The following is a 13,147-nucleotide window of genomic DNA, read 5'->3' on the forward strand; positions in this document are numbered from 1 at the left end:
GTGGTGAGAAAAGAGCGAAAAAGTACGAAATGCCGGCGACGAAACGACAAAGGAGAATGAAGCTTTAAATAAGAAATGAGCATTCGTTCTTGAGCTCTGGTAAGGACGTGACGGCAAGTGGGAAAGTCCTCGTCTTGCGCTTGCATTTGCGGATGCAAGTGAAAGGAACATTACGGTGCGTGATTGCCGTTTTATTAGACAAAGGGCGAGGGCTGAATGTAGACTTACTCCCATTAACGTCTCTTTATCACGGGCATTACATCGGGGGAAATGAAAAGCCACGGCGGACCCTTCCAGGATTGGGAGGGTCTTTTCTCAGACTCTCCTGAATTGTCATTACAGATCTTACAGAGGATACGGATGATTATTTCCTTTCGTACAGTTAAGCAATTATTACCAGTCTTCGGCTATTTAACTTACGATCTTATTATAAATAAATGTCATAAATGTGTGATCTGCGATTATTCTTTTGTAGAAGAAAAGAAAATAAGAGAGCCGCTTATTGTTAGTCAAATATTGATGATTATTCTTATTCTGTGAAATGCCTATTAAAGTTTTCCAAAGAAATACCGAAAGGTCGGAGAATATCTTCCAAGGAAAAAGTTTATTATACCGACTATTATTGACAGGTCCATCGTTTTCCAATATCAGACTCGAAGGACCCATTTGAAAGACATTAGTCCTAAAGATAGTTGGTCCATCAAGGAATGGATTTTTTCTCCTCTTAATGGTAGCAGAAATTGATAGTTCCGAAGCGAAATACATGGAGCTATCGGGATCTCGTTAAACATTCATAAGCTGAGTCTAAGTGAAGAATGATTATTATTGGTCGTCACGTCCGAATATTAAAACGTTTTCAGAGTATTGCTTTCTCTCCCTCTTTCTCTCTCTTGGTGTGCTTCCTTGACGGATACATTTTTCGATGGCAATAAAAGTATTATAAGAAAATAAAAGAGCTACCGAGCGTTTGAGCAAATAATTCTTGAATTTAGGAAAAGGTTTTTCTCAGGGAAAAAGCGTCAATGCAATAAATATTCTAACGTTCGTTTCAGTACGTTCGATTATTCCCATTGATAGATTTCTTTATAGCTTTGAAGAGAGTACAGAAAATTAATTATTATGCCATATTTTTTCCATCGATCATTTATTGCAAGATATACACATATATGTACGTTTCATAATCTAATGAATAAACGACTACATATATTATTAATAATAAATGAAGATAAACGTAAACTTTAAAAACATTATTCTGGGTGGTATCAGAGAAGGAAAAAGCAAACAAAGCTTATTTGTTTTTGAATCTCATGGGGTTAGATCCGACAGCATAATAATATGTTCTTCGTACGTTGCCGTGCAAAGTTTATAACGAGAGCAATTCAGGGCTGTGCCCGAATATTCCTATCTTCTCTTTTCTTTCTATGAAAGTGGTGGCATGTAACGCATCCCCGCGAAGCACCCTCATCACCAAGATCGCAAGGTACCAAGGACGAGACGTCGGATGCCTTAGGAAAACTTGCTGGCGCGTGTACAGCTTGAAGCAATAACTGTGTAGTCTCGTATAAGGTAAACAACGTGTCGGATATATGAGGCGTATATGCGCCACCTCGATAAGGCGAAGGAACTCACGTTTTCACTAGCAGGGTAAACGTTTGGTTCTCCTCAAATCAAGTCTGCTCATAAAAGTACGAATTTTTAGTCATATTTTCGGGTTAAGCAGGACGAGTATGTACGTTATGTTCATACTTCTCATGAAAAACTAGAGACCTTAATTAATCTTATACGCTCTATCGTTGGAACTAATTAGACGCATACATGTTACTAAAGCGACTTTAACCTTTGATTTCTTTCTTTATAGTTTAATCGCAACTACACTTATTTCGTCCATCAAATGTGTTTCTCAAAGAAGAAACTACAACCATTTCTAAAAGATGTTTGTCGATAATTTCAGGAAATGTGCTTCCTAGAAACCAGGAGAAATCCAACCTCGCATAAGATCTCGTTACTGTTTGCTTCGAAAATAAAGATGTTCTCTTGGTCCGATTCGAGTATACTTTCTCTCTTTCTCTTTATCTTTCTATATACTCTTTGCACATCAGTTAAAGTCAAGGTAAACTCATTCGCGTATTCGAAAGGAGATTGGTCGATTCTAATATCATACTTAATGATACTTTGAAAAATGATACGACATAAACAAAGATAATTGGACCTGTTGGAAGTTTTTACTCATAATCGAGTTCTCTTACTATATATATATATATATATATATGTCTTGGAATACTCGAGCAACTAACCGTCGAAGCTTAGACGTCGTAAGAATTTAGAAAAAGAAAGTTGTCGAGATAGAATGAGGACGGCTAAGGATAAGCAGTGTAGGGAAAGAAGAAGAAAAGGAAAAGGAAAAGCTTCGCGAAAGCTAGAAGAAGGGACGTGTCGCGAGTGACAGGTCATTTTCCGGAGCAGAGCACCTTCTCGTTGCGTGCAACCACCTTCCTCCTCTTCTATTCCACTTCGTACTCTCTCTAAGGTTCACTGGGCCATTCTAACATTCTTAACCCCTTCTCCTAATTTCCTCGCCATCCTCTCTCTCTCTCTCTCTCTTCTTATCCTCGAAGCAATCCCCGATATCTCGTCCACCGAATTCAAGTCTGCAATAACGTGCCTATAGCAATATCTAATTTGATCACTCCTCGAATAGGACTCTTCTTCCGGCTTGTTCATATCCCCCTTCTCTCTCTCTCTCTCTCTCTCTCTGTCTTCCGACTTCAACTTCGACCTATCGTCATTTCCGTCGATATAGAGACACATTTTTGCTACGAGCAAGCGTTTTTCAGTATCTCGTTCGTGATGAGAATGGGTTATTCCACATCCGCAAGGATTTCTACGCGTTATTCTATTGCACTCGTGGGAACGAGGTTTTCTTTATTAAAATCACTTTTCCGGCCCGCTCGTTTTATATATTGTTTCTCTCACTCATGTAAATTCCGATTCATACAGATTAATGCGTACGAATATACTATGTCTATCATATATTTTTGTTCCAGTGTACTACAATATATATATATATATATATAAAATCGTGTTATCGTATATACAACTCGTAGCATCTCTCGATCGATGATATTTAAATGAGTTCAAATTTTGATACGGCACGATTTAAATGAACTACAATGGAAACGATTGTATTTTCAAAATACACGTACGAACATATGTACGCGAAGAGTGTTATTGTTGCTTACACAGGGAGTTACTGTGAAACAAAAAGTTAATTCTATCCGATCTTTCGTTCTATCAACAAAAAAAAAAGAAGAGAGAGAGAGAGAGAGTTAAAAAAAAGAGTTGTGTCTTGTAGTTGCGGTATTGCACGTTGGCGATGTTTCAGAAAGGTCAAAAAGGTCATAGTGTCTTCAGCCGTGAAAATTTGATCTCGAATCTCGGAATTCATCAAGCAATCTTGGAAAAGATAGAAAGAGAGTGCGAGAAAGAGAAGAGAGAGAGAGAGAGAGAGAGAGAGAGAGAGATGTAAAAACTCGTTTTAAAGCTCATCAAGTCTTCCTCATTTTCCATAAATATTACCAATGATGTTCTATTTACTCCCTTACTTCCATAATAAAAATATAGAGGTATATTTTCATCCTATAAAGGAATCACCTTGTGTATTTTACCATTGCTATATCGGAAAGTAAAAGCATGTGTATGCAGCGCTGCTACGTGTAAAAAAGAAAGACCATTCTATTAAAAGTTCATAGTCAAAAATCAAAATTTTTCTTGAACATTTTTGTTGAATCCAGAAAGAGATAACAAAGAGTAAGAAAAGTCGGAAAAGAGAGATAATGAAAAAAGAGAAAAATAAGATTTTTATTGTTGTTGCTCACGATAGGTAAGCACAGAAAGAGAGAGGACCATAGTAGATTTCATATTATTACCTCTGAAACGGAATCCTTGACTCTGTCGCGAGCTCGACGACGACGATTACGTTCCATCCTTGCGAGCACCAAAGTGGATTCTCGCACGGAGCATGGCTCCGGTGAACGGGCAATGTTGTGTCCTCGTTTCGCTCGAAAAAACCACAATGTGTACGTTCAATCACTTAAGTGCACGCTGAGGTTTATCCACGCGATTGCTATTCGAAGGACACGATGCTTTTCCGTTTCCTCTTTCCTCATCGTCCAACTTTTCCGTACAATCGGTAAATGAACTCGCCATCGAAAAGAAAAAAGAATGAAGATAGTCGCTTATGTCCGTGTCCGTTTGTTTATTACATAATTAATAATAAATTGTATATTTCAAGATTGTCCCAGGATATTGGCGACTTTCTTCATGGATCAGTCCGAAAGTAAGGAATGGATAAAGGACATGGATGAATCCGTAAGAATAGCAGTACCTATGCATTTATGCAGTGCCAAAGCGATATGTAAGAAGTCTTCTGCTCTTCTTTAGCCGTAAAAGGGACCAAGGAAAACACGTGGAACCTCCATATTTCAGGAAAAGCTGACAAAGTGCTCGACTCGCGCGACTCTCTTTCTCTGTGCTTTTGTGGCCTTCTTCTCACATCTAGTCCCTCCTCGACGACCTATGCATTTATGCAATGACGGGATAATTTCACGCCTAGACCCATGCGATATCACGCTCGATTTATTCCTTTGGATTCAGAGGCAGTACTCGAAATGTAGGTAATATTGAATGACTTCTTTATTCAGGATATCGAAAAATTTGTATTTTCCTTTCTTGTTTATGCAAGAATATTCGTAGCTTTAGTAACGGAAGTATTTAAGAAGTTATAATATGAGATAGTAATTTAATGTATATATTTTAGCCAGATCCGCATGAAGAAGCAATTATTGTCGTTGATAACGCGACATAACCATATTATATAGCGTCAAAATTTCCGACTATCACTCTTCCATCTACCATTTCAGACTCCCCGAGTTATGTACAGTGGTTCCTGCGGTTTCGGGTTGCTCCTTGGAGTTTACACTGTCGAAGACGCCTCACTAATAACATCAATCTATAGAGAGCCTCACCAAAGAGTGCATGCCACGACTGTGTTACGATGGTCGACGCTTCTTATAATCTGTATTTCATATTATCGTTATAGAAGGTTTGCATTGCAATTACTCGTTTTCAACATGTATAATTTACTTTTTAATTAATAATTCTCTATCATTTTATGTAATTAAAGAAAATAAAATCTTAATCTGCCGAATACCAAAGAAGATTTGAAACTTTGGGACCAATAGCGAAAAGTTTCTACTTTGACGAGAAAATATGCGAGGAAAAATAGCAAGGCAATTTCTTGCTGAGATCGTTACTGCGTTAGAAACTTTGTCATCTTAACGACTAAGATTTGTTGGTTGGAAAAGGGCAGGACTATGTCGACAGAACGGTATTACGGTGCAAATCAGAATAATTCCACGTTTATCCGATTGGAAGATGATTTTAAAACTTGCAACTTTTTCTGATCTCTGAAAACGACTCACCAGAAAGGAGCTACTTCGCTATTCTTGACGGGAATCGATATCTACTTTTTAATGAACAGAGTATCTATTTCTTCACCAAATACTTGTTCCCTCACTTATATATATATATATATATATATATATGTATATATATGTATATATATATATATATATATATATATATATATATATATATATAGTTTCAGCATTTGTAATATCGCTTAATTAAAATAACGCTGATACGAGTATTGACATTTTTTTTTCGTCCTCGATTTTATTTACTCAAAAACATTGTTCAATTTTCAAATCTCTTTTAAGTCGTATAAGAGTACGAAAAAATGTTAAACGCCTAACATTATACACATATATACGAGATAAATTTTATAAAGGTTGGACATGTACCAACGACGCTGTATTGGTAATATTCACTTTGTGCTAACTATTTCGAGTGAGAGTAAAGCCAATTAATTAACGAATGATCGAGCACGGATAAAATTTTCGGGGATTCGTCGCCAAATGATACGGCAATAGATGGAAATGAAAAAATTCGCAGTTCCCAATTCTGTATTATTCATTTGATTCCTGTTTAATGCCTGTTACCGTTGCTGCTCTCGCAGCAAAAATATAATTATTATATTACGTCGGATTCGAAAGTATTTCATTTATCAAATATTTACTTGCGATGTATCGTATCTCAAAAGACGTCGCATTTCTCTCCTCCTCTTCGATCATTAATATTTCATTTCGACTAGCAATTGATATTATCGATTTAATTCGCTCGTACGATTATTTCATTCGTTGGCTTAATTGTTCGTACGAAAGACCTGTTCGATTTTTAAAGCCGTGCGCTTTGATGCATCTAGAATCCAATGGCAGCACGCGGGCTAATAATTACCACGTCGCAACATTAAATAGTTTCGTTCCCTGAAGAGAACCAAAGTCAGGGGACGACGCGAGTTTGCGATTCCTGGAGATGCTTCTGAAGTTGGAAATTTCAGCGGCTAAAGGGGTTCCCAACGTGGTGCGTCAAGACGCAAGATCCTCTTAGCGATAGTTATTGCGTAATCCGCGCCCCGAAGTCGCCCTCAATCAGAAACACGCAACCTATAACTCAATATATCGACCCCTCGAGCCATTGGCTCGAAGATATACTCTCTCTCTCTCCCAGCGTGTACATAGACTCTCGTATATATGTTGTCAAAACATATATAGAAAGATTCGAGTTCCAACCAGGTTGGAGCGTCGTTTCTACCGATTCGCAGAATCCTCTACTCGAGAATTCTCAAGAAACGAAGGAAAGGCGTATTACTAGGAAGAGGGCGACTAGATTTTGTCTTTCTATGATTCCATCTTGGCAAGACTGGTGGCAGGAGGCAGGTTGGCTCTGCCGGAAGACAGAAGCGGGGCTTTTCGAGGGTGCCTGGATCTACGCTGCACCTCTCAACCAGTAATTGAATAACGTGTCTCGAGGTTCAGCCGGGATCCAGATACCGTGATATAGGGGGATATAACTCTTACCTGCACCTCTCCAACTCCAATCTCCTCCTTTTTCTTCGCTTTTTTCGCTTCTTTCACTCTCCGAAATGTCTCTCCTTTCTCTTCATTCGGATACACGGTGAAAGATTGCTCCGAGAATGGCGCCGAACCGTTTTAGTTTAGGACCCGACCGTTTAGCTTCCGATCGTCTCTTGAGAACAGCTAAATCCAGCGATTTTTGTACGATCGTGTAAGTCAGTATCACCTTTTGGTTCACGAGAAAAGAACATTATGTTACTTAAAGTCGGACGCGTACATTCATGTGCAAATACCTGTGTCTACGCGAAACGAGAATAGAGTTTAAGCATATATCCTTTCCGTTCTCGTTATTAAATTAATCGTGGAAAACGCGGTTCCTACATTCTCACCAGGCGTAAACGTCAAACTTGAAAGACCGAAACTACACGCATGCTTCTCATTTGTATATAATAACTCTGTCTATCTCGCTCTCTCCATATCACCGATAGTTTCATCGATACTCTGTCAACTATTCACAGTCCAGAATTCGATAGTTCTCAAGTATCATCAGCTCGTTGTCGACAGATCGTTATCGATAGTCTCCCGTCTCTGTGTCTCCTCTCTGACCAGAGAGACAATGGCACACTCACCGTCAGCATTGCGGTGTAGTATGCTTTTAGACAAGGACTTATTTCATTAGCGTTGAATGTGCTGGCTTTCTCTTGTTTTTGAAACGAGAATGGAAGGTGTCACGAGGAGAGAAGGAAAATAGTATAAGCGTTAATGGTTTTCTGTGCGTTCGTAGGAAAGACTGAAAGCAACAAAGAGAAAAGAGAGGGCCGAGATAAAAGATAATAAAAAAAAAAAAAAGTCATTGCAAAAGAGGTCGGTCACGAATTGCTCCTCCGATTTAGGTCGTTGCCTTTCAAACAAATAATTTACCTCGAATCAATAATGATAACTTATTTATCTAAGATAATATTATCTAAGATCATGGAGAGGAATATTTCGAGGTGTCTCTGGCAAGTATTTTTTTTCGATCGAATTTCAATATTCAAATACGTAGATACATTCTCCGGCTTTCCTACCTAAGGTTCCGTTACTGTGATTGTCTCAGAGTATTATCAGTCGAATCCGAGAAAAATCTATGTACCTATTTCTTGCATTCGATGCGGCGTAAAATTCGGAGTGAGAAGGCAGGAAGAAATAGAGGAAGGAGGAGAAGGAAATGTAGGACGCAAGGAGGTACACTCGGTACAGATTCAGAAGGTGCGGGGAAACAATCTTGAATACGATCGAAGCGATATGAGAGGACCGAATGAGGACGATGGTGGCGGGTGAGCACGTAAGAGATCGGGGTATGGCACTGCTAGAGAGTAAAGAAAGGGCCACGGAAAGTGTAGTCTAGAAACTTTATCCACTTTGCATGCTGATGGTCACAGATTCGGAAAGACAAAATGGCGTGGTTCGTGGGTGGAGAGAGAACGAAAGAGAGAGAATTAAGGGGTTTGAGGTAGAAGGTAGATCGCGATTCAGCGAGAATCGATTCCCTTTGTGCTTCGCCGCCGGCAGCGACGCCACGACTGTCTTTGCGAGCGCTGCCTCCTCTCCAAACTTTGTAGCCAATTTACGAGCGACCAAGTCAGCGCCCTTCGATTTTACGCTAATCCGATGCCGATGCCGATGTCGTCGTCGTCGTCGTCGTCGTCGTCGTCGTCGTCGTCGTCGTCGTCGTACCGTAGACGAGGCGAACCTTCTTTTACCGCTAGAAAAGGGGCTGCTGCCGAACGGGATTTAATTTTTTCTGCCCTCCTCTTTCGGCTCACTCGTAAGGTTTGTTTCGAGCTAACTTCTTTACTCCGCCTCCTCCTCCCTTTTCTTCCTCTCATTCTATATCATCCTTCATCGTTCCTTTACCCTTCCTCCTGTATTTCTTTGCGCTCTTCTTATTCACATTATCCTTCTGTCTCTTGTTCCTTCTTTCAGTTCTCTTTTCTTGTCTCTATTTCTGTTCATCTACTATCCACTTCATCTTTCTCCTCTTTTCTTTCCGTCTCTTCGATTCGTCTCTCGTAACTTAGCCTTGACAAGTAACCACAGTCGTTCGGAAGGTAATGGGGTTTACCAGAGAGAACCACCGGTAGGTTTCATTCGGTGTGACCGATCGAATTATAGAATTAAGTCCAGTTGTAGCAAAATAACGATAAAACCTCACTCTTTGTTCTCTCTTTTCCTTTTTTTTTTTTTTTTCTAGTGTTCCTCCATCTGACTTTGTATAAAGGCTTTCCAATACGAGATATTTACAAAAGTTTATAGAGAGCGTTTTTAGAAAGAAACCACCACTTCCTGTCACCTACGAGTCGATATCGTTCACGTACCTGACAGGAGGACCATTTCCCTGGGGACTGATTCGAAATTTAAATTTTTCAATGTCCAAACTTAAGGCATTACCGAGAAAATAATAAAATAATTTTTACAACGGTTTTAACATTTTATTAAAAACAATGTTCGATCTTTTTTACGCACGATCGTTGGGTAGAAGACTCGGAAAAGATTCAAGAATAGTGAATGAGTTCGAATCGATGATTCTAAACATCGTCGATGAAGGCAATATGATACGGTGAAAAAAAGGAAAGAGTTTTGTCGATATTCACTTCCTTTTTCTTTCCGTGAGAAGATCCACCACGCGTCCCTTCGCTTTCCCGAAACTGGTTTATACGATCGAAAGAAATTGAAATTCCTGGAAGGAAAAATGCGCGAATATTCCAACAGTGCGCATGCGGGATCGCGTGAGTCGACTGTCATCCGAGTGATTGGACGTCCGTCAGTCATCAAGAACGGAATGCGCTATTTCCGAACGTTCCTATTCGATGCTTCGTAACGTCGGAAAAGTTCATTAATTTTCGACGATGACGCGTCATTTCCTCTTTCCACTATAGGCATCGCCACTTCGACATTCCTTCAAAGCAAAGACGCTTTCTCAGGGCAATCCTGAGCTCGTCCTTTGAAGATAAACTCATCGAACATTGAAGATGAGGAAAGACAAATTTTCAGAAAATTGATCTACGACCGATGTTTCTTTTAAAGCACCTGGGTCGATAAATACAATAATGGCGACAACTTCTTCAACCACTAATCAATGTTGATTAAAGTGAAACAACGAAATTCAATGACGATATGGGATTTGTTCGATTTTATAGAAATAGCGATTCGTATGTGATGTGTATTCTGACACCCGTCTCTGCATGGCCACAAGTACATTTGGAATCATAGAAGCTGCAGCAGCAATAGCAGCCGAGCGTATATACGCCGTAGACGATCGTGTCGATGACGGGGTTGCTAGAGAGAGATTGTATGCTCGAGTAAATCCGTAGATTGTAAATGCATCTGCGCTCTATGTGTGGACTTGTAAACAATACAGCCCATGGGAAACAATGTTCCTGGTGGAACCATGAAACTATGATCTATGTGATCGAAACCGTGCTGTTCTGTCTCTCTTCCTCTCTCTATTCTCGGTATTCTAACCTATCGGAGAGAGTATAGCACCTTTGTGCATCAAACCTGTCAGAATGAGACGAACAATAATGGCTCGGTGCTACAAGCATGAGGAAAATCGCAACTAATGATGAATCTCGGGAGTTCCACTAACAAGCGCGTAAAAGTAACGCAAACCTATGAGAAACGTGCAACAGCGGTGCTATATCCTTTTCACTGGGGATACCTCGAAATTCGATCGCGAATACTTCGATTCTGCTTGATATTCGCTTCCCCCTTCTCCCTTCTTTCTCTCTCTCTCTCTCTCTCTCATTCGCCTTCTCTGCTTTTGATACTCATCTTCCTCCATCATACGTGTCTCATACAGTTCGCTTTGATATACGCGCAAATATATACGTATGTACATACGACTGCTCGTCGGTCACGTACGGCCACAGCCGAATTGCAAATTTATCGCTATTTCGAAGGAATTAATTTGTCAAATAGGAGTTTGTCGTGCGGAAGGAATCTTCTCCAGTATCGATCGAAATTACTAATGAGGTAGTTGCCTTTGCAAAGACTAAAGCATTTATACGTATGTACATGTCTAACCAGTATATCTATCCTTTACCTCCAATTCTTCCTCCTCGTCTTATCCTCTTCGTACAGTGCACTATGATCCATTTTAAATAAAGTCTCGTTAAACAATTTGTCTCGAAATATGACAGTTCTTCGAGTTATTTAGTATTAGTAGTAACTCGAATTAAGTTCATGTTCCTTCAAATTGTATCAGCTTAATTCGTATTTCATGAATGAACTTGCTGGTGTATGAATTCAGGAATTCAGAGAAAGAAAGAAACAAAGAAAAAAACAAAAAATGAATTACGACAAGAAAAAGATAAAGAGTGACTAGTGAACATTCTGTCGAGCGAGACGGGATTTTAAACCCGCTTCCGTCTCATTATTTGCTACGCACTGATTGAATTACCACAATTAACATCAAACATTTTTTAATTCAATTTCGTAAATGTAGAGTCGCATATTTTGCTGGTTCTTTTTACGCGTTATAGAAGAGTTCTTTCGATGCACGGATACACGGTGTGTCTCTCTTTTCCTTTTCCCAGCTATGTTACTACTCATACCGACCATCCATCCAGCTCCCATACACTCGCAGTCCACTAGAGCATCGTTACGGTGTAATTAGTCCATCCGCGCGCAATAAGGCTCGTATTAAAGATAAAACGTTTATCTTTCCGCAGCATTTTTTTTGTTTTTTTTTTTTTTTTTCTTTTTTTTTTCTTTTTTTTCTTAAGTCTTGCTACTCCAAAAGGATGATGCGAGTCCTCTCTTTGAACAGACTGGCATTTTCTAATACAATTGAAACTTCAAGTATATCAAATATTTCTATTATATTCGTGCTTATTGTATATTATGAAGTTTACATTTGACGTAATTTGCGGTAAAAAGATAGCAAACTTTTACTTTGTTTTGTTATTTAAGCTATTCGGGCATACGCTTCATGCGCGCTGCTTCGAATAATGTTGTAATTATGCGTCTAATTAGAGAGTTCCTTAGTAACTTAATTTGTGGAAGCACTTGCCAAGTATGTCTCGTCTATCGTTCCTACGAGAGAAGGAGGTCACATTACATGAACATAATTAGGTCGTGGATAGATGGAGGAAGAGGGAGAGAGAGGGAGAGAGAGAGAGAGAGAGAGAAGAGAGCACAAGAAAGAGTAGAGATTCATGAATGTGTAAAATCACTTTTACATTTTCGTGTTTGTCTGGTTTATTGCAAAATGCATTATATATCGAGCCGAATTCGAAGAATTTATTTTAGCTAGAAAGAAAGATAAAAACACGGTGTACTCAGGAAAATGTGGAAATTCTTTACACCTTCACATTTTTATTTATTCAACATATTCATAAGAAAACTGAAAAGAAGGCGTGATTTTATTTTCACGGATACATAGATAATAAAGATGTAAAAATAAAATCATTTTATAATGTCTTTGGAAATGCTGATTTTAAATGTGATTTCCTGCATGCTGTCACAAAGACCGGGTTTCGGAATTAAATTATTGCGTGTGTGCTGCTTGTTCATAGGAATCTATAATAGTAGAATTGAATTGCTTTTCCGAGAGCACGATTGATTCGCTAAAATGAAGCACTAATCAAAATTAATTTCCGTTATTTCGTTAATGACACCGTGTTTTGCCGTGGTCCTCGTCACATCTACAAGCTCGATTTGTTGCGAATTAAGGATAATTAAGAACTCATCGACAACCAAGTAAACAGAATATCTGTGATGCGCAAAGTGATCGCTCCATCGGCGATTTAAGTGTCTACCGAGGACTATCAAATAGATTGAAAAATTCCAAGAGAGCTAAAATTTCGCTGTTATTTCGTCGTCGGATCGAGTGTTAAACAGAAAGTTAAGGAAATTCGTTTGTATTTTTACAATGCATCAAACGTTGTTTGATAGATCGACGAAAGTTATGTAAATTCTTTCGTTTTAAAGGTAGCATGATTTCACCTGATAAAGAAAAGGAAAAAGAAAAAAGGATGAGTGTAGGATTCGTCGATTCACAAAAGTTGGTACAATAAGCGAAGCTTTCCTTGTCTAGCTTCCATCGTTTCTCGGGAAGTTACACGCTCGTCGATGCGAGACACGATGGTGGTGATCCAAGTTACGCAACGCAACAGTAAAGGAAAGAGCGA

The 13,147-nt window shown here is 39.1% G+C and overlaps 1 protein-coding gene across 3 annotated transcripts in view; it reads left to right on the forward strand.

Moving 5' to 3' along the window:
• The window catches only part of LOC124429223 (CUGBP Elav-like family member 4), a 462,839-nt gene that overhangs the window by 247,686 nt on the left and 202,006 nt on the right, over positions 1-13,147 (forward strand). The window lies entirely within an intron of this gene.

This window comes from Vespa crabro, chromosome 14 (genome assembly GCF_910589235.1).
Source record: "Vespa crabro chromosome 14, iyVesCrab1.2, whole genome shotgun sequence".
Taxonomy (NCBI): domain Eukaryota; kingdom Metazoa; phylum Arthropoda; class Insecta; order Hymenoptera; family Vespidae; genus Vespa; species Vespa crabro.